Source organism: Eurosta solidaginis, chromosome 2, assembly GCF_040869045.1.
Source record: "Eurosta solidaginis isolate ZX-2024a chromosome 2, ASM4086904v1, whole genome shotgun sequence".
NCBI lineage: Eukaryota > Metazoa > Arthropoda > Insecta > Diptera > Tephritidae > Eurosta > Eurosta solidaginis.
Genome location: NC_090320.1, coordinates 170,666,041 through 170,689,511, shown reverse-complemented (window position 1 = coordinate 170,689,511; position 23,471 = coordinate 170,666,041). Strand labels below are relative to the sequence as shown.

Below are 23,471 nucleotides of genomic sequence, written 5' to 3'. Positions count from 1 at the left end.
ATGCGCAACTTCTTTTTAGGGCTGGACTTTGGACACTTAAAAATCAGCTTCTATGACTTACGATAAAAGCAAGACGCCCGCTTGTATATATAATGAAAGTATTGAACGTTTGCTCCACTGTATGTCACCTCTATAGAAGAGTGTTTTATTTGCGATAACATTGCGTTTTGCGTGTCGAATTCTAATGGAGAAACGTCATTGTTTCATATAACAATGCCGGTTTCTCGTCTACCAACTGTTAAATGCTGGCAAGTTTTAGCATATCAGAAACAGTCTTCATTGACAATTTACAACGTCAAGACGTCTGATTTAGATTGTTTGGCGGCAGTGAATCTTGGCGGTTGGAAGTCTACATATTCATTTTAGTAGTGCTGGAACTACCTACAGACTTAGCTGTCGTACAAACGGAAATTTTCCATTTAACGGTGAAATAATTGAGAGTGACTGAATACTTTTATCTTCAACACAACTTCCTAAGTTCTGCGACCTGAAGTAATTTGACCATATGGAAAAAGAATGCATACATACTTAAGTGATTGAGATTAATGTAGATTTGCTTATTAATGAGAAAGTGTAATAAAACAAATATAGCCAAAGTGACAGTAATAAGGTAAATGAGTTTTTCAAATATTGTGAACTTTTTAGTTTTTATGGTTTAAAAAAATATTTTGAAACAATACGAGAAAGAACTGTACATCACGAACGTCCATTTAGTGGTAACACAAGGCCTACATACAAATATTGCATTTTACTCGTACAAAGAGTAACGGGGTAGGCCAAAGCTTCGAACGTGGTAAAAAGAAATAAAAGCGAATAAGAAGAAGCAAAAGGATTATAAAGACTTCGCTACAATTGGTAGGTACATACATAAGTATTTCAATATTGAGTGAATATAAAATAATATGAGAAATTAAATGACAGCAAATTATTAAATAATAAATAAATATTCCTTTGAGTAAGGAATTAGTTCGATATTGGCAGTGAGTGATATTACAAGCCGACATAATTCTATAAAGAGCTCTACCTTTAAAAGTATAGAAATACCTACTCATTTCTTTTAGGGGGAAAAATCAAGTTTTATACTAAACCACCGGGGTTTCGGATCTAATACAAATTAAACGGTAAAATTGGAAAAATATTTCAAGAAAACTATATCTTTCTGTTAAGGGCTTAAAACTGTAACCAAGCAACTTTTTTTTTTATAAAATGTACCATAAAAATCAGGACCCAGCCCCCTAGAAAACTTGTACATGATAGGGGTATGAAGGAATTGGTATACTAAGGGGTTTGAAATGCATCTTACGTACTATTGACTGAATATATGTGTGCAGGGCCGCATTAACCCTAAACGGGGCCCTAGGCAATCATCAATTTTGGGGCCCTTTTTTCACGTCCGTCCCCTTCTTTTTTCACGTCCGTCCCCTTCTTTTTTCACGTCCGTCCCCTTCTTTTTTCACGTCCGTCCCCTTCTTTTTTCGATTAAAAAATACAAACATATCTTTCATAGAAATTTTATTGTCACAGTGTAATAATATCAATAAAATTGCTATCTACATTTTAAGCATGTTCTCTAAATTTGTAATCGGCAATTTCATCAATTATATCATCAATATCGAATTTGTTCAATAAATCTGACTCAATGAAGAGAGTCGCGTTATAGCTCTTTCAGCAGCTTTGATTCGTTTTAATTGCGAGAAGGCTGAACAAATTGTGATCATTAATGTTAAAAAATCCGAAGAGCTATTTCTGTGTTAGGAAGTACGTCGGCTAATTGATCTTCCATTAGAATCTCAGCAGCTTTGATTCGTTTTAATTTGCGAGAAGGCAGAACAATTTGTGATCATTAATGTTAAAAACATCCGAAGAGCTATTTCTGTGTTAGGAAGTACATCGGCTAATTGATCTTCCATTAGAATCTTATACAAATGACTGAGTTTTTTGTGCATCAGTGTATCTTGAGTTCACGTAACTTTTGAATTGTTTCATTTCAATGAAAAATTCTCCCAAATCTCTAAAATAAAAACGAACTAAGTTATTTATAGCTTCGTGCAAGTCTCCATCAGTTAGAGAAGGGTTGATGAGAAATGCAAATCTCTCTGAAACTTCCATATACACTTTCGCACGTCGTTTGATTTCACTTTGAAGATTGTCGATGTTTTCGAGGAAACCTTTTGCCCTAAAATCATCGCGAGGCGAAAATTCTACTTCTGGAGCATTTCCGTCATTAGTTTGGTTTTTTGTACGACGAGTACGTTTTACGATTTCTGTATAACTTACACCAGGTAATGAGTTTGATTTTTCCTCGAAATCATTGAACTTTTCACGGAATGAAACTCTCTTCTAACGATCCGTACAGAAAACCACACGTTTGCAAATCTGCTTTTTCACTTTGCAATGACTTACTCACTGAACGCATAGCAGTCAAAATAGAGTTCGATAAAATCAACATGAAACTAAATTCAAATTTTTGCATTTTATTCGCGATACACGTCGCCTCATAACGAGTATCAGTTTTTTGTGATTCATCATCAGCAATGATTTCTAGAGCCTCTAACATGACATAAAATGAATCGTAAACTGCATTCGTCGCATTCGAATGTGCTTCCCAGCGTGTAGTTGACAATGTCTTCAAAGTTTTCTCATTGTTTATTTTATTTTTCAATACGCCCAACTATAAGTGGAAGCTCAAAAAAATTAGATAAATGTCTGCATAATGGCTAAAAAATCTACTGCATAAAAACAGCACTTCACAAGCATGCTCTCCAAACAAATTAAGAGAATGCGCGGAACAGGGAACATAAATCGCATTCTCATTCGAAATCAATATTCTTGCTTGCATACCTTTATACTTTCCGTACATGTTTAATGCGTCGTCATATTATTGTCCTCTACAAATTTGAATATCTAAACCACAGTATCCAGTAAGAAACTTTAAAGTTTGATTCGCTAGACTTTCACCAGTATGACCTTCCAACTGAAGAAAAATTATAAACCTTTTTTATTATTCAATATACTCTCCCTTCACTTCGATACACTTCTTTGCACGCTCATACAATTTGTCAAATTAGTCGGAAATGTCCTTTTTAGGATCCTTGTCTAGTTTGTCGGTCGTCGCCTTTTGAATGCGGTCAATTGAGTTTTATTTATTTGAGTAAAATTTATTTTCAGTTCTGATTATATTTTTCCTTTCACTCTCTAGAACTTTATGTTTTTAAGAAAATTTTTGGAAGTCATTTTCATTTTTCGGGGGCCTATTCTGCCTACTTGTTAATCCGGACGTGTATGTGTGCATATACATATTACATTCTCTTGAATGCTAAGCATATTCACATCTTAATATTATTACCTTTCCATGAAAACTAGGTGGAATATAACCCGAAAGAAAATTTTTTCCAGTCTCACCTCTGCAAACTATAGTACAAAAATGAAAAAATATGTTAAGGGGTATGCAGTCAAAGTTAAGAGTTCTCTAGGAAGAATCAAAAAATTAAAAAAAAAACTTTATTTTTTGATTTCTTATACCAACTATATGTAGATAGTTACTATAGCTTTGCGATATCAAATATAAATTCTGGTCCCCATTGGAAGAGTTTCAATTTCAGTGTACCCTATGAAGGCTAAATATGTTCAAATCTGAAATTTACCCAATTCGACACCTCTTAACCATTACCAGTCGCGTACCTGATCGCTCTTAGAAAACATAATTTTTAATGTTAAATTCAGTTTAACAGTACTGGTAAACTGGCGCAAAACCACGACTTTATAGCGCAATGTGAATGTAATTTGACCCGGCTTCACCCTTTATCAGTTTTCAATAGGGATCAAAATTTATATGTGATCTATTTGGCCTTGGTATAAGCGTTTGAAGGAGTGAGTCATTTATTTGATTTATAAGAACCACCCTGGTGTACCTATACGGAAGGAAAAGCAAAAGACTTCGAACTTCCAAACAAACATTTTGTATCAGAAAATACTCTAAATAAAAGGATACCTAATTGGTGTTTTTACATATTGTAACGAATTTACTTGCAATCCTCTTATTTGCCCTTTTGCTAAGTTCGAATCACTAAACTGTTGAATAAATAACTCCAATATGTAATAATACAAAATGGCCTTTATTAAAGTACTTCACAACAAATAGCTTGCTTAATAACCAAACTGATTGATAGCTCAAATGAAACTCTACTTTCAAAATAATACTGCTATTGCTCGCTAGATATCGTCTTAGTCGTAACTGCTTGACAACTCAAATCAAACTGAATTCCAGCGCCTCTACAAGTGTCGCCTTTTATACTCTTTGATTTCAACCTTCGCATCTTCTAGGCGCTTCCAGAATCTACTAGTCCAGCAGCTCTCAAATTTCTCAGCTGTAACTACAATTGCATAATTTTATAGTTTTTCTCATTGCATACTTATAGGAGTATCTCAGATATATGCATGTGTTTGTGCATTGACTCTCCGCTGCTCGTATACGTACATGGTACATATGTGTAGACGTAATTATTGTTTCGTTTATGTAGATACATAATGATAGATCTATGGATGTGAATTCACGTCACTGCTTAGCATCGGCTTAGAGATGGCAGCACTCCTTAGTTTTGCTAATATTCGTAACAATATAATAAGTTTATTTAAGTATCTAAAATTAATATATTTGTCATATTGCAGCCCATAGTTTGCCTCTTATATGGCTCTTAGTAGACTCTTTCCGGTTTCATCCCAGCAATTTGGAGTCAAAAAAGATCCGGGACTTCTAATAAGGAAGATTTAGAATCATTATGATCTCATTTGGGTGCCCGAAGTTAACGTATTTCTATCCCCTTATTTTATGACTCCTATTTGGCTATTGGAATGTTTTTATAAAGATAAGTTGAGAAAAATCCTTGAAAACTGCCGTTTATAACCATGAATATGCATGAAAATACATGACTGTTTTAGCATCAATAGAAAAAAAATGAGGTTCCAGCTCATCGGTTAATTTCTGCAACACCATACTAATGCATGTATGTACATACACGTGTATATATGCATATGTAGGAAGAGATCTATTTCTATGTACATACATACATATAAAACCACGCTTGCAATCAATCCAGCGCAGCAAGTTTCTGCAAAAGTTACACTTGCCAGAGGACAAGCAAATTTTAAGGCAAGGAAGCAAACCCCATGATAATGTAAACTGCATCCCTATATATTGTTACGAATATTAGCAAAACTAAGGAGTGCTGCCAGCTCTAAGCCGATGCTAAGCAGTGACGTGAATGCACATCAATAATTCGATCATCATGTATCTACATAAACGAAACAATAACTGCGTCTACATATATGTACCATGTACGTGTACGAGCAGCAGAGAGTCAATGCACAAATGTATGCATATATCTGAGATACTCCTATAAGTATGCAATGAGAAAAACTATAAAATTGTGCAATTGTAGTTACAGCTGAGAAGTTTGAGAGCTACTGGACTAGTAGATTCTGGAAGCGTCTAGAAGATGCGAACGAGGAAACCAAAGAGTATAAAAGGCGACAGATGTAGAGGCGCTGTAATTCAGTTTGATTTGAGTTGTTAAGCAGTTACGTCTAAGACGATATCTAGCGAAAGTCAGTTTCATTTAAGCTATCAGTTTGGTTATTAAGCTATTCGTTGCACAGTTTGAGTGTTATTGTGAGGTATTTTAATAAAGGCCATTTTTCCATTATTCAATATTGGAGTTATTTATTCAACAGTTTAGTGATTCGAACTTAGCAGAAGATTGCAAATAAAGGGAATTGCAAGTAAATTCGTTACAATATGCTTATATATTCAGAGCTGAGTAAACTGCAATTCCATTAAATTCTCAGTAATTGAAAAAAATTATCAATTGCTTTTCTCCACCGCAGTCAATTCACCAAAAATAAAAACACCAATAGTAATTTATGTTTTTTGAGGTTGGTTCATGGGTTCTTTAATTTAAAAAAAAATATAATTTGCAAAATTGTAATTTTTGTCCCAAAACCAAAGCAATTGGAAATGTAATTGAAGTTTTTTGAATTACAATACTAGGAATGACAAGAGTATTTCCGAAGTTCCCATTCCATTCCTCTAAGGTAAGAGCATTTCCGAAGTTCCCATTCCATTCCCCTAAGAAATTGTTAAAGTAAGTGAAAAATTAAAAGCTGATTTTCGTTTTAAAACTTAATCCGGTTAACGTGGGTGACTTTTGAGGTCACAGTTTTTATTAGTTTCAATATTTTTCTAACGTAAAACACCGAAAAAAACTTTCTCTTATATTTCTAGGATCATTTCCACAGCTTTTGAAAGCGTCTATGATAAAACTTTTTTTTTACCAAATGCCTATCTAATCCAAATTAACACTTCTTGGAAATAATGATTTCTCCTAGGACTTTCCTGCCCGTTTAATATACTTCCACCTGGTAAATTAATTAGCAATCAGATTTTTACAAGTACTGGGGTAACCCCTATCAAAAAAGAACTAGCGTGAGCCACCTCGCCTTCTCCTTTAAATCAACTTTGGATAGAGCGAAAAGAATTTCCTATACGCGAAAAGGGTTTCCGACAAGATCCTTGCAGTCAAACCAGAAGAATACTAGTTTGCCAAAAATTCCAACTAGTATGAGTTCTGTAATTTTCCATATTAGCAACTAGTATTTTAAACACGGCGATGTCCTACGAAATATCAATTCTCAGCTTCTGTATCAGCATCATACCAATTGGCAAACTAGTCATTATATACACCAACATCGTACCAGATGCCATACTAGTTAGCATACCCATCAGGGTCATACCAATTAACACACTAGTCAGTCTTTGCGCCAGAATTATACCACACGGCATGCTAATATCATACCAATTGACATACTAGTTCGTGTATTCAACACCAACATACCAGTTGGCATATTACGCAGTCTATGCATCAGCATCCTACTAGTTAATATACTAGTCCTAGTCGGCTTGAAAATTTATAAATTAGCTCAAATTCATTTTATTCATTATAGTGATTTACATAAAAAAAATATATATAGGTATCACTTCATATATATCACTTAAAAAATATATAAACTTAGGAACTAATGTAAATTATTATTACTTATTATAAAAACTATAAAAATAATAATAATTTAAAATTTGCTAAATAAACTCAAATTCACTTCAAACATTAAACTTTGAGGTAAATCGTACCTTGCAACTGAATATCTACACCTTTTTTAGTTTTAATTGAGAAAGTTGCAGTTCAAGCTCAGAAAGTTACAATCCAAGCTCAGAATTTTCAATTTCAGTTCAGAAAACTCCAACTGAAGAAAGTTAAAATTTGAAGTTCAGAATTTTAAATTGAAGTTCTGAAAATTATAATTGGAGTTCAGAAAATTTCAATTGTAGCTCAGAATATATATTTGTAGTTAAAAAAAATTTCGAATTTTAGTTCCTAAATTTTAAGACTTTGGCCCGGCCACTCAAATAGTTTGCGATTAATCTACAAACCAACGGAGTAGGAACTAGCCAGTCGCGGTTGACCGTGTCAAAACAGGCACCGTTCTATGATGAGTGTTAATGGAGTTCAGAACGGTGGTAGTGATATGCACTTTACGGAAGTCATGCTGATGGCTGGATAACCGAAGAATTTCGTTTAAATGAGGAATCATAACGGCTTTAAACGTTTTCGTTACTGACTATAATATCGGTAGATACTGGATGAGTTTCCGTTCTTTTGTAGTGGGTTTATCCTTGCCATTCTCCGTTATTCTGGAATGGTAAAGTCTTTGAACGACAAGTATGAAACATGTGCTGGGATGCTGATGCCATCATGACCAAAGTGTTTTGGCATCGGCATAGGTATGCCGTCTGGGACTATTGATATGGAAGGATTGGCCTTTTCAATGGCTTCTTTAACCTCTGATGAGGTAACGGTGAGATGCAACTCGTCATGCTTGTGTTTATGTGCCCATTGATTTGGATGAGATCTAGCATTGTCAACTGAAGTATGCATTGCAAATTGGCTGCAGAATGCACTCGCGCATTTCCTTGAGTCCGACAGACGAAATTCTAGTCGAATAAATTATTCAAATACTAACTGGTATGAATAACACCACAAAGTTATAGTCAATGAACTATTCTAAAACTGACTAGTATGATGAACGCCACATATTCAATTAACTACTCATACACTAACTAGTATGATTAAGACCACAAAATTATAGTCAATGAACTACTCAAAAGCTGACTAGTATAAATAACCAAACAAAATTCTAGTCAATGAACTAGAATGTTTGCTGAATACTTTGGCTTTTAACTGCACGGATGATTCCTCTCGTGCGATTTTGTAAACCTGAATCTGAAAGATGTTACCCAACTCTCTTTCTTCTTACTATTTTTCACAAATATACTTATTCCAGTGGTAGCTAGAGAAATAATAATAATAATTACCTGCGTATGTCCCTTCGAAGCGCTCAAATATATTTTATACTAAGAGTCTTTCAATTACTTTTGGAATTCCTTTAGGAAATGAGACGTTCTTAATTTCCTTTAGCATTGCTTGAAATGCAATTTCAAAATTTTAATAACGCTTTCAATTGCACAAAGTATATTTCTCAATTATCAACAAAAACTAAATAACTCTAGATATTTTTTTGGTGAGAAATTGAAATATAATCAATGCCTTTGCTGTTGAGGAAAGAAATTTATTTCTTTCCCCAAGTACCTAGTAATGAGGAATTGACGGTAATTCAATTTTTGAATTACTACCCAGTTCTGCTTCAACTGCCCATACCGTCGACGCTGCGGTAAAAACTATTAACTCCATTCAAGAAAAATTTTAGAAGCGGGCCCCCTAAAACCATTTTTCTTTGGATAACTAGTTTGATAGAGGATCAAATATTAGAAGATTCCCTATACTTTCTTAAAAAAAAATGCATACTTTGCAAATAATGGGAGCTATAATTTCTTCTATTTGTCGTAACTTCGAAACGGGTGAACGGGTAAAGATGTTTTAACCATTTTTGTTTTGCAAAAATCGTAGTACTCTTACTTTAAGCAAAAGCTTTCAGAATTGTAGAGCTTCTATTTATAGTACTAAACAGTTTTCTCTATAAATATGCCAAAAAATATTTGTGGTCTCAACCTTTAACAAAAATTAAGCATTTCTCGTTACATGCAAACAACTTTTTTACGTCGATTTAAAAAAAAAAAAACTTTTTACCTCTTATGCTGTAGAAATAACAAGACATTTTCCAATGCCACCTCAAATATGCCTGTTCTGGGGCATTTGAGAGTGTTTTTGAGAAGATTTCTACAAAACTCTCCAACTCCTCCGTTGATGAGGGACTCTGCGAGGGCAGTGCTGGTAGTTATCTTGCTAACAGCACATTATGTAGTTCCCAGTTTCTATTACGTCTGACCAACGGAAACGGTGGTCTGAGAATGAGTGTTCCCCAAGAACACGCAATTTTTTGACTCATCATAAACGCTTTCGCTACAAATAGTGAGGTAAATAACTAACCTCTTTACGGTTTTTAGTAATAAAAGTTGGTTCATTACCTACATTGCAAACTACCAGGTTAGATGTTAAAAGTAAAGTGACTCCCCGCGAGTGTTTATTTCGGAACTGCCCGACTGGACGTGCTGGGCGTGGCGTACGCCCCGATGAGCAGATGGCTCTTACTCAGGTCGACCACCAGATCCTTTACGGTCTTTTAGTGAGGAGATTCCTCTGCATCGTATGGCATATAAACGGAGGCTAGCGTTAGTTGTGTGCCTCCGTTTGCCAGGCCTGCCGCTGTAACGTCGCCATTGCTATAGTTAGGTAAAAGAAAGATGTTTAGCTCAGACTTAAAAAAATACAGGTTTTAACTTTACCTTCACCTGCAGCTCGGATGAGCTTAAACCCAGTTGCCCCCAATCCGCAAATCCCTGAGTTATTCACCCATGGTTCTTGGATAAGGACCACGTCGACGTCGCTTTTAGAAAGGCGACTGACGAGGGCAGCCGAGGCTGCCTTACATTTGTGCAGGTTTATCTACTTCAGCATGAGCTTGTTCAGACTCGTGATCCTCCCCGTCGCATCCTCCATCGACAAGTTGCATAGAGCCCCTGCGCAATTTGACGTGGGGGAAACCAGGCTTTCTGCGTCGGAGAGCTCCGCTTCCACTTCGGGTGCCTCGATGTCCGTGTCCAAAGACCCCACCGAAAGCGAGGCCGCCGAGGCCGTAAAATATGTCCTTTGCACTGTTTTAGGGGCTGGAGAACTTCCTTATTCAGGGCCAAAACGACCTGCCTCCAAGGTCCAACAGCGTCCTCGACCTGAATGACACTCCAGTCCTGCGTCGGGAGAGCCGGGTTAATTAGCTGCAGCATCCTGGGAATTCTCTCAGGTTCTGCTGGAACCCATGCCCTAGCCCTTGGCAGAGCCGGAATGTCCTTCCAGTCGACGACCTCAATAATCGCCCCGGGATAGACCTGACCCAGCTTTGCGGCTGCTGCTTTTTACAGCGCAACAGACCTTGCGTATTCGCAAGCTAGGACCTTGAGCTGACCCTGGTACCATCCTGCGTCAGAACCTCGCGGCGGACTGCCCGGAGACTCCATCACGGCGTTACCGATTTCGTCCCGGACGTACGGCCACTGTTCTTTAGGGATTGCACCACGGTCATTCCTACGGTACAGGATTCCTATAAGAATCCGGCCCTTGGATACCCTGGGGTGATTTTGATGCCTTTTTGGCGGGAGTTTGATGTCCCCGTTGGATCTTTGGCGCTTATAAAGGGTTACGCGTACTACGTTACCAGAGAGCTCGCGTCCTTTCCATCGAATCCTGGCGTTCTCTGACAGCGTGTCCAACGGAACACCCTAATACATTGACAGGACTTTTTCAGCCCTTCTTTTGTTCCTATGGAACGATCCCCCGTTGGTCTCTTGAGAAGGGGTCCGACCCGTAGTTACTCCCGGATGATGGCTTGTTTATGGCTCCTTTGGCTTAGTGTGACCAAATCGTGGGACCCCTGTGACAGCCATGGGGAGACCAGTCGCCGTACCGGCGTCAGACGGGCGCCCAGCATTAGCAGGCGCGTCAGTGTTCGCCGTTGCCAACGCAACTATCTTCGCCGCCATACTGGTGCTTGCCCCCGTAAGATCACCAAAAGCCGAGCTTACCGAAGTTGCCCTCTTGTTTTCCGAGGGGAGCCGACCCGTCGTTTCCAATGCAGTCGTTCCCCCGGTTGAAATGATTTTTGCGCCCACCTTTTCCCTTTGCTCGGAGTGGCCAGGTCGCGAGACCCCTACCACAGCTGTGGGGAAAATGGTTGCCGTTCCGGCGCTTGGTCGGTGTACGGCATCAGCAGGCGCGTCAGAGTTTGCCGTTGCCAGCGCAACTACCTTCGCCGCCATACTGGTGCCGACACCCACCAAGTCACTCTTCCCTCTATTTACGGTAGCCCTCCCTAGTGCATAAGGACGTATGGGTTCCCTTACGGTCCTTCCCTTTGTGGAGGAGGACGAAATTTCTTTTTTGTTTTTGTTATTGTTCATCTTGTTCGTACGACCCCTTGCTAGACGAGGCCAGCTTATGGTCAATTAATTGGAATTTTAGGAGAAGTTTTGCCTAATTTTTTTTTAAAGCAAGAATACTTGATGGAACATTTCTCACCATATTTTCACGTATGAGTTACATATATCAGATTTATACTGCACCAAATGCGTAGTTTTGGTCGAAAAATTCCAAATGCGCTGCATTTTCTCATACAAATCGCATTTCCGAAATGACTCATTTGAGCGCATTTCATCGCATACGCGCTATAAATGTAATCCACACACGCTTTTGACATTTTGTTACTAAAGGAATCCCGACAAGAGCACGAATGGTTAAACCACGTATCATGATCTTAGTGCTGTACTAAAGCACGGTTGCCACTTTGGTCCATTTGGATAAAAAATTGTCCTCTCCAAACCCATTTGGTCCACTGATGCAATTTTTTTAATTTTGGTCCTTTCTGGGCAAGTAGTTACGATTTTGATACTTCTTTTTCACTGCGTTAAAATACACTGTTAATTGCAATCGATTTTCACTAAGCCACTTGTTATCTAGCATTTACTTTAATGGATTTCTTACCACATTTACTAGTCCTGCAGTTTAGCTAGAAGATAATTTAGGTAACGAATCACTAATAAAATACTATTACACCTTATGGCAAGCAAATTTTTTTTAGGTCAATGTAGATGAAGCAACGGGCTCACCGATCGTTTAATAAAACCTTTTTGCGAGGTATTTTTGTCATTAATTAATTAATAAAAGTTATGTAAATGAAACAATGTAAAACTATATCGACTAACATCCGAAAAGCTTCACACTCAAAGTTGTGTATTAAAACTGTTTTGTAAAAAATGTTTAAAGCGTTACTTTTCGAAAGGCATATAGATTTGTATTGTGAGTTCAAGAAGTTCCAAAGGCAGTGTGGTGTTGAGCTCCACTAAATACTTGACAATTCTTTAACTCCTTGTGCCACCCTGAAAAGTGTGGGAGAATACGTGGCCAAGTTAGTGGCTGATTGGAGAGTGTCTCATTATTCGGTATTGCAAAATTCGGCTTCCCAAAATTCTACGAATTTAAAAAAATTTACTCGAACAAAAATCTGTTTGTTTTTTTTAATTCTGTTTTTCTTAATTACTTTTCAAAGTTCTGCATTACTTTCTTACAAAATTCGGTTTTTAGGGAAAATAAAATGTGCAAGTAATATAAAAATTATCATCTAACCAATAAACTAGTGGCATTAAGTGGCATATCAATATCATCTACCACATTTGGTTCTTTCATGTTCTACATTGTCTTCCTTGTTCGCGTGATTGTACTTTTCTGAGCAATTCTGGAAGGTAAATAATCACTGCTGTTACTCGGTGTTCGCACAACGCATTCTCATATGATCTGACAAGGTGGAAAACAAGTTTTTAGTCAACTTTTTCAGCCTACAACGCGAACATTGTATTCCACTGTCTTTGGGCTTTGCGATTTTACGCCGAACTTCTTGTTAGCAACGGGTGTTTTCTTTTATTAATGACACCATCCGCGATTTGCACTGGAACTACATTCCCTTTGCACAAGACCACTTATGTGCACCAGTTTTATTTACAGTGGAGTCTGGATATAATGAACTAATTTCTGCAAGGCCTGTTCACCATATCATTCACTATATTAAGGTTGAATTTTTTTTAAACTTGGTTTAAAATAAAAAAAAAAAAACTTGGTTTATTAGCTTTATATTCATGTTTGTTTATGTAAACAAAACAGATTATTTGTATAAAATAATATTTTGAAAAATACATACTATTGAAAGAATTTACGAATAGATGTTTGCTTTTTGTGTTCGGAAATTGACTTTGGACCGCTTTTTCGCTTAGACTTTTCAGTAATAGTGTACCAGCATAGTCAGTGGTGTTAGCTTCAGCCCATGCGATAGCTATATCGAAGCTTTTAATGGCTTCAGTAGCTTTTATTGAATTTCCGATCTGTCCTTCGCCTTGGCCGTCATAACCAGATTCTTCAGTATTCATGGCATAATTATCTAAATCAATTTCTTCGTCAACTTGGATTGAATTCCACTTCTCAGTATCTTGTTCAGTGTAGGTTTCCTAAAACAAATAATGTTCACATACACACTTAATTAACAGGTGCTTGTCAAGAGGGCGAACAAAATTACCTCCGGTAATACAATTTGCAGCAGACCCTGTATATCATGAACTTCTTTATATTTTTCCTGCAATATTTTTTGACGAAGTAAGCTCAAAGGAATATCATCGTCTTCATCCCCGCTTTCATGTGCTTCTGTAGCATTTAAGAATTCTAATAAAGGCTTCCAACATTTTACTATTACATTTGCCTGCAGCTGATTCCAAGCAAGCATTAAAAATGTGTTAGCTTCAGCCCATGCGATAGCTATATCGCAGCTTTTAATCGCTTCAGTAGCTTTTATTGAATTTCCGATCTATCCTTCGCCTTGGCCGTCATCACCAGATTCTTCAGTATTCATGGCATAATTATCTAAATCAATTTCTTCTTCATCTTGGATTGAATTCCACTTCTCAGTATCTTGTTCAGTGTAGGTTTCCTAAAACAAATAATGTTCACATACACACTTAATTAACAGGTGCTTATCAAGAGGGTGAACAAAATTACCTCCGGTAATACAATTTGAAGCAGACCCTGTATATCATGAACTTCTTTACATTTTTCCTACAATATTTTTTGACGAAGTAAGCTCAAAGGAATATCATCGTCTTCATCCCCGCTTTCATGTGCTTCTGTAGCATTTAAGCATTCTAATAAAGGCTTCCAACATTTTACTATTACATTTGCCTGCAGCTGATTCCAAGAAAGCATTAAAAATGATACAGCATCCTTCAAAGTTAAATATTTTAGAAATTGTGTGATGTCATCCTTTCCTACAGCTTAAAGCAGGAGATGCTTTTTTTAATACAGCTTAGTTAAGCGAATCACATTTTGATCCATAGGCTGAATTAAAGGCGTTACATTTGGTGGTGCATAAATCACGAATATGGATCCATCAGCAGTTTTTTAAGTTCATCTTCTGGTGGATGGCAGGGGGCGTTATCAAGCAAAACGATTGCTTTTGCTGGTAATCCTTTCTGTAGTAAATACTTTTGAACCTAATATCAATTAAAAACGAATAAATACTCTGCAAAACTGTCAGGAGTTACATTATAAATGTACCTGAGGGACGAAGCAATGGTGAAACCATTCTCTGAAAATGTTGGCAGTCATCCATGCATTCTTAGAGTTCCGATAGTCTACCGGGATGTCATAAGCCTTAAAGGAGCGCGGCTTCTTGGCATGCCCTATTATTAACGGTTTGACTTTATGCTGACCAGTTGCATTTGTAGATGCAAGAAAAGTAATTCTGGCCTTTTCTACTTTTCTCTCCGGAGCTGTTGTTTCTGTTTGGCTAACATACGTTCTTTCAGGAAGCATTTTTCAAAACAAGCCGGTCTCGTCTGCGTTATATACTTGGTCCTCGCAAAGCTTCAATTCGTAAATAATGTTTCTGAGTTTATGCTTAAAGGGTCAGTTGCCTGGATATCCGATGAAAGTTTCTCGCCACACACTTTTAAAGTCGGATTCCAAAGCGAGTTTTAAATCCAGATAACCAACTGGGGCTGGCATGAAAGCTACCTTCTTTTTCCATAAAGTCAGCGTGCAGCTTCATTGCTTTTTACGTAAGCATTTCCCCAGTAACTGGACAATTTTTATTTTGTTGAGCTATAAACCACTTGTATAACATATTCTCCATGCGGGGATACTCGCCTTTTCTAAGAGTATTTTTTATTCCCGAAACTGTTGATTTGGCCACACCATAAATCTTTGCTAAGGATGAAACTCTAGCACCTTTCTCGAGTGTTTGAGCAATTTCAAGTTTTTGCTTTAATGGAAGGAATTTCCTCGCAGGTATTGTAACACTTAATTTATTAGCACATAAAAACTTTTAAAAACACATAAAACAGTACACATTCACTCAGAAGCGTTTTGCACCCGACAAGAGACAAATAAAGACTGGCACCAAGTACATATCAGTAGCTTTTCCAGTAAAAAAACATAAAATGAGCAATTTCGGGGAATACACGACTTTATTTCTGTTTAAGTTTTTTTTTTTAACTGTTTATGCTTGCCGTTGCGTTTAAAAATTTTGTTCACTATTTCGAGTTTTCTATAGTTCACTATTTAGAGTACTCAATGTAAATTTTTAGGCGTTCGCTATATCGAGGTGTTCATTAACCGGGGGTTCACTATACCCATACTCCACTGTACTTTCTCTAAATAATAGAAATAACCATCAGAGCTTAACATGTCTATGTTGTTATTAGATTTTAAAATGCTTATTTGGGACATTTTTATAAAAACAGTAATAAACCACGCTTTTCTGTGAAAATTTAGCACATGACAGAAACTACTTGAACATTTTTAGAACCGTTTAAGCAGCATATGGTAAAATAATCTATAATATAAAAATAAGTCGGGTTTTCCTTCCTGACGCTATAACTCCAGAACGCACGAACCGATTTCGACGGTTTTACAATCGTTGGAAAGATCCCGGGCTCCGTGACGTTTATAGCAAAATTCAGGATCGACACACAGGGTCTCGAGATATAGGCCAAAACGTGGACCCGGGTACCCCTAGAATGTGTTTATAGAATATGGATATCAAATGAAAGCTGTTGATGAGTGCTTTAGTACAGGGTAATTTTCATACCCCTGGGTGACTAGGGTCTCGAGATATAGGCCAAAACGTGGACCCGGGTACCCCTGGAATGTGTTTATAGAATATGGATAACAAATGAAAGCTGTTGATGAGTGCTTTAGTACAGGGTAATTTTCATACCCCTGGGTGACTATGGTCTCGAGATATAGGCCAAAACGTGGACCCGGGTACCCCTGGAATGTGTTTATAGAATAAGGATAACAAATTAAAGCTGTTGATGAGTGCTTTAGTAGAGGGTAATTTTCATACCCCTGGGTGACTACGGTCTCAAGATATATTCCAAAACGTGGGCCCGTGAACGCCTAGTTAGTGTTTTTACATTATGGGTATCAAATTGAAGCTGTTGATGAGTGCTTTAGTACAGGGCAGTTTTCATACCTATTGGTGACTAGGATCTCGAGATATAGGCCAAAACGTGGATCAGGGTAACACTAGGATGTGTTTTTACACTATGGATATCAAATTGAAGCTGTTGATGTGTGCTTTAGTACAGAGTACGTTTTACACCGCTGGGTGACTAGGGTCTCGAGATATAGGCCAAAACGCGGACCCGGATACCCCTAGAATGTGTGTGTATTATGGATATCAAATGAAAGCTGTTGATGTGTGCGTTAGTACAGAGTACGTTTTACACCGCTGGGTGACTAGGGTCTCGAGATATAGGCCAAAACGCGGACCCGGATACCCCTAGAATGTGTGTGTATTATGGATATCAAATGAAAGCTGTTGATGTGTGCTTTAGTACAGAGTACGCTTTACACCGCTGGGTGACTAGGGTCTCGAGATATAGGCCAAAACGCGGACCCTGATACCCCTAGAATGTGTGTGTATTATGGATATCAAATGAAAGCTGTTGCTGAGAGCTTTAAAGTAATTTTCATTGTGATATTCGATTTAATCGCATCAACCTGGCAAAACTGATAAATATGCATGCGAAGCCGAAATAAAGACATGAACTAATAATACCCACATACCTATTTACATACGTCCTATTCGATTTGGTATATAAATTTGCCTATATTAGTATTTACGATGCTTTTTTCCGCGAAGTAGACCAGAGACGGACTGGGACTGGGATTAGGACTAGGACTGGGACTGAGACTTGGAGTGGGACTGGGACTGAGACTCGGAATGGGACTGGAACAAAATACATACCACCATGAGGAAATACGGCACCTGAGAACCCAGCCGTATGAAGCGAAAAAACACAAGCAGGTCCTTGGTGAACTCCATAGACAGGCGTCGGACCTTTATGTCGGGAATTGCCCGGTGAATCCAGTACTCAGGGATGGGGTTGATGGTGAATGAGGACAAAACGAAGTACCTGCTGTCATCGAGCAAAGAGTCAGCGCATATGCGCCTTGGCAACCACGCTACTGTTGGCAGCCATAATTTCGAAATAGTAAAAGACTTCGTTTATTTGGGAACCAGCATCAACACTAGCAACAACATCAGCACTGAAATCCAGCGAAGAATCAATCTTGCCAATAAATGCTACTTTGGACTAGGTAGGCAATTGAAAAGTAAAGTCCTCTCTCGGCGAACGGAAATCGTACTCTACAAGTCACTTATCGTACCCGTCCTGCTATATGGGGCAGAAGCATGGACCATGACAACAGCAGATGAAGCGGCTTTGGGAGTGTTCGAGAGAAAAGTTCTTCGAAAGATTTATGGACCTCTACGCGTTGGCGATGGCGAGTACCGAAGAAGATTTAATGATGAGCTGTACGAGCTATACGCAGACATCAACATAGTCCAGCGAATTAAAGCGCAGCGGCTGCGCTGGCTAGGCCATGTTATGCGAATGAAAGATGATGCTCCGGCCAAGAAAGTGTTTCTATCGGAACCCGCCTATGGAAGCAGAGGTAGAGGGCGGCCCCCACTCCGTTGGAAGGACCAGGTGGAAAACGATTTAAACTCCCTTGGTGTGACCAATTGGCGCCGGTTGGCGGAGCGAAGGAGCGACTGGCGCGCCTTGTTGGACGGCCATAACCGTTTAGACGGTTAAGCGCCAATTAAGTAAGTAAGTAAGTAATTGCTTATTAGCAAAAGCAATTGCTGAAAAGGCTATTGCTTGAACTAATAAGCAATTGCTAATTATTTTATGAATAAGAATTTTAGGCACCGCTGCTTTTTCTACAAAGTTTAAGCTTTTACTTGAAGCAACACATATATATATGTTGAAAAAAATGAATAAAAGTTTATTTAGTTATATTTGTTAAATTATTTATTTAATATATTTATATTAATTTTTATTTAACATTTTTGGTATACTGTTTTGTAGCCCAAACAATTATTAAATATTAGTAAATATTTCAAATTCCATCACAAAGTTGCTGCGTTAAAAGTTCTCGCTTTTGCAGGCCCAATTGCCTCATCACGTTGTTATTCATAGGTTTGGCTGGAACCTGTTCGAAGTAGTAGGGCTCTTGCGGCAGTTCAAAGGGTTCATCTTTTAAAAACTTTGCAATATTGTGCAAAACAATGCAACAAATTATAATTGAAGGGGGTTTTCAATCTTACTGCGAACTTTGTATTGTAAAATCGGAAACCTTGCTTTCAATTGTCCAAAACATTGTTCAATTACAACTCGTTCTCTGCAAAATAGTTTATTTTAGTGCCGCTGTTGAAGAGTTATTGGATTCCTCCATGGTGTCATCAAAAAGCGAGATATACCATAACCATCATCTCCAAGAAGTAGCACGTTTTCTGATGAGTTTTGAAGTACATCATAAATGTCCGAATTTTTAAAAATCCTGCTGTCATGTACGGAGGCTGGCCACTGGCAATGTACACTTGTAAATATTTCTTTTTCAATACAAGTTGCCTGCACGTATATGCTAGTAAAGCCCTTTCTGTTGACGTACTCGTTACCGAAAGCTTGTGATTTCGGAACTCGAACATGTGTGCAGCCTATCACTCCGATACAATTTGGAAAAGAGTACCCTTCCCTCCATCCATTTTTAGCAGCAATCATTTCCCCGCCAGACTTTGGAAATTTAATTCACACATGTGTCTTCTTTAAAACTTCACTCATTACTAAATTAAAAGTTTTGGATACTGTAGTTTGATAAGCTCCAACCTCTTCTGCTACGCTATTTTGATAGCCCGGATCGGAAATTGTGCGCAGGAAGATCTTCATCTTTTCAAATGCTGATAACGCACCTCCTCGTTTTTCGCAAGTTTCGTCCAAAAAATAGGTGCTCAACCACTTTACGTCACGATTGAATCGATATAGCTTCCGAAAGTCTTCATTATTACATTCCCTTCGCACATTATAGTGTTTTCTTTTACGAATAGTCAAAAACTGTGCCATAGTTAAATGTTGCGCGAAGGAAAATCGAATAAAAACTAAATTACGAAAAATTTAGCATGGGGTAGAGCAGCCGTGAAAAATCGTAAGCAAATGCTACCTAAAAATAGCAAATGCTTCATTTATTCATTAGGAATTCAGGAATTGCTTATAGAAATAAGCAAATCCTGAATGAAAATAACAGTTGCTTTTAGAAATAGCAAATGCTTATAAAAAAAGCAATTGCTTGGATTTTTATTCATTGAAATTTAAGGAAAAGGTCAAAAAAAGCAATTGCTTTTTTTTATTCATCAGGGCCAATACATACAAGAATAGAAAGCATCCTATGAAAAAATCGCTGCTAGGTGGCGCAAGGATCGAGATATTCACAAAAATCGTATTTGTGGTCCGATTTGGCTCATATTTGGAACACATAATACATACAAGAATGGAAAGCGACCTATGATGCCCGATTTGGCTCATATTTGGAACAAATATTGCATACAGTCCAGTAGAAGTGACATCAAAATATTTTGGAGTTGGAGGAGGGACAAGCATACGTGGCGCAGAGTCGAGTAAAGTCTTTGGAAGGATTATGTATTGAGGACTTAGGTTGTTACAAATTGTCAGGAAAGAGTCCTTGTAATAATGAGTCACTAAATGAACTAAATAGAATGAGAAATAATAGGCAATTAAATAAAGACTAAAAACTTGAAAATAAAATAATTAAAAACGAATTATTAAGTTAAACGGTTTTATTGAAAACAATACTTACATGAAATAATAAAAATAGGAAAAGCTAGAAAATAATTAGTCATCACACTCCTTATCAATCTAGGGCGTTGATCAGACAATTAAATAAAAGCGTTGGACGCGTCATATTTCTATTGATAGTCATAAGTAAAACCAACTGAACCTTAATCAGGTTATGCTACGCCTCATATTTTTAGAAATTTCACGCGCCCAACGCTTTTATTTAATTGTCTGATCAACGTCCTAGATTGATAAGGAGTGTGATGACTAGTACCTAGGAACTACCTAATTATTTTCTAGCTTTTCGTATTTTTATTATTTCATGTAAGTATTGTTTTCAATAAAACCGTTTAACTTAAAATTTTTTTTTAATTATTTTATTCTACTTTTCTATAATTATATTGTTTAATCAATTACGTCGGTACATTTTCTTGCTATGGATTGGTCTCCTCGCAGTCGAGTCTTGCTTTCAAATTAATGCGAATGTAATATTACCTCATTGAAAAAGAGTACTCGACTGTAAAATTATGGCCTTCGACTAGAAACCCACTGCAGCGAGAGTTACGCAGTTGAATTTTTTGGTTTTATGACAGTTTAAGGACTTGAAAAACTTTTAAATTTTCTTCTAATTATAATTATGGGCGGTGCCACTCTAATATTTCAAAAATGTGTCTACATTTCCATTACTTGTCATAAAGTCTACCCACATATCAAGTTTCAAAACTTTATCGGTCTTTGCTAATAAGGCGTTATCTTAGTTCGGTTTTGCCCATTTTTAAAACCAGTCTTTTAAGATAAGCCATGTCTGATACTATGCTGCAGCGACGTGAAATTTTTTATTTTTTGTATGATTGTGAACATTTTACTCAAGCTCGAATACACCCCAACTTGTGAACTTATGTATACCATTTATCAATATTCTGTTCTAACTCCACCACGTTGTTTCTGTTGTTGTAGCAGTGCTTCGCCCAATCCAATAGGTGCGACTACTCACAAGTTGTCATCAACGGAAGTCCGCTGAAAATTGCGAGTATTTAAAAAAGCCAAATGCCATTCGTTTGTCCATCGTTTGTCCACCTTTTGTTAAAAAATTATAACAAAAACATTTTTTTTCGAAAAAACTCAAAAAAATTTTTGTTTCGCTTTACTGTGCTAAATCGTATGTCCGCCGTTTGCCCATCGTTTGTCCATGTTTGTCCAGGAAAAATTTTCGTTTCTCCACCTTTTTTTAAAAAATCATTTCAAAAAAACTTAAATCGTGTGTGAAGTTGGCACCTCTATTTACGAGTAATTAATAAAACCAAATGCCGTTCGTTTGTCCATCGTTTGTCCACGTTTTTCCAGGAAAAATTTTCGTTTGTCCACTTTTTGTTAAAAAGTTATAACAAAAACATTTTTTTTCGAAAAAACCCAAAAAATTGTTTGTTTCGCTTTATTGTGCTAAATCGTATGTCCGCCGTTTGTCCATCGTTTGACCACGATTGTGCAGGAAAAATTTTCGTTTGTCCACCTTTTATTAAAAAGTTATTTCAAAAAAACAAAAGTCGTGTGTGAAGTTGGCACCTCCATTTACGAGTAATTAAAAAAACCAAATGCCATTCGTTTGTCCACCGTTTTCCACGTTTGTCCAGGAAAAATTTTCGTTTCTCCACTTTTTGTTAAAAAGTTATAACAAAAACATTTTTTTTCTAAAAAACCCAAAAAATTGTTTGTTTCGCTTTATTGTGCTAAATCGTATGTCCGTCGTTTGCCCATCGTTTGTCCATGTTTTTCCAGGAAAAATTTTCGTTTTTCCACCTTTTTTTAAAAAGTTATTTCAAAAAAACAAAAATCGTGTGTGAAGTTGGCACCTCCATTTACGAGTAATTAAAAAAATCAAATGCCATTCGTTTGTCCATCGTTTGTCCACGATTGTCCAGGAAAAATTTTCGTTTGTCCACCTTTTGTTAAAATCGTGTGTGAAGTTGGCACCTCCATTTACGAGTAATTAAAAAAACCAAATGCCATTCGTTTGTCCATCGTTTGTCCACGTTTATCCAGGAAACATTTTAGTTTGTCCACCTTTTGTTAAAAAGTTATAACAAAAATATTATTTTTTCAAAAAAACCCAAAAAAATGTTTGCTTCGCTTTATTGTGCTAAATCGTATGTCCGTCGTTTGCCCATCGTTTGTCCATGTTTGTCCAGGAAAATTTTTGGTTTGTCCACCTTTTGTTAAAAAGTTATTTCAAAAAAACAAAAATCGTGTGTGAAGTTGGCACCTCCATTTACGAGTAATTAAATCAACCAAATGCCATTCGTTTGTCCATCGTTTGTCCACCTTTTGTTAAAAAGTTATAACAAAAATATTTTTTTTTTTCGACAAAACCCCAAAATTTGTTTTCGCTAAATCGTATGTCCGTCGTTTGCCCATCGTTTGTCCATGTTTGTCCAGGAAAAATTTTCGTTTGGCCATCTTTTGTTAAAAAGTTATTTCAAAAGAAACAAAAATCGTGGGTGAAGTTGGCACCTCCATTTACGAGTAATTAAAACAACCAAATTCCATTCGTTTGTCCATCCTTTGTCCACGTTTGTCCACCTTTTGTTAAAAAGTTATAACAAAAACATTTTTTTTTTTTTTCGAAAAAAGCCCAAAATTTGTTTTCGCTTTATTGTGCTAAATCGTATGTCCGTCGTTTGCCCATCGCTTGTCCAGGAAAAATTTTTGTTTGTCCACCTCGTGTTAAAAAGTTATAACAAAAATATTTTTATTTTTTTTCGAAAAACCCCACAATTTTTTTTCGCTTTTTGTGTCCGTCGTTTGTCAATATATTTGTCTACGAAAGATTTCCTATTGTCCACCTTTTGTTAAAAAGTTATAACAAAATCATTTTTTTCGAAAAAAAAATCTAAACAATTGCTGCTCATGTAAATTTAAATGCGGCATTTAGTCTTTTTTTATGTGGAAATATATGACAAACATTTGCTAACATAACGTGTTATAAAATTCGGCTCGCTCTTCTAACTCTCGAAGATCATTTTTCCAGGAAACTTCAAATTGCGTCGTGCTGGTTTTTTGTACTAACTCTGCATGTGTTAAAACATGTAAGGAAGGCTAAGTTCGGACGGACCCGAACATTATATGCCAGCTGTGATACTATACAGGATTAATTAATTTGCCACCTATGGCG

At 37.0% G+C, this 23,471-nt stretch overlaps 1 protein-coding gene and 1 pseudogene across 2 annotated transcripts in view; one reads left to right on the top strand and one right to left on the bottom strand.

Annotated features, from left to right (window-relative positions):
- The first annotated feature begins 256 nt into the window (after positions 1–256).
- Positions 257–23,471, top strand: part of FASN1 (Fatty acid synthase 1) — a 320,602-nt gene continuing 297,387 nt past the window's right edge. The window contains exon 1 of one of the 2 annotated variants that reach the window (XM_067766395.1): positions 257–610. The gene's annotated coding sequence lies outside the window, so the exon portion shown is untranslated. Of the gene's footprint in view, positions 856–23,471 lie in introns of both variants that reach the window. The other variant, XM_067766394.1, reaches the window with a different exon arrangement.
- LOC137241750 (jerky protein homolog-like) lies at positions 13,969–15,093 on the bottom strand (annotated as a pseudogene).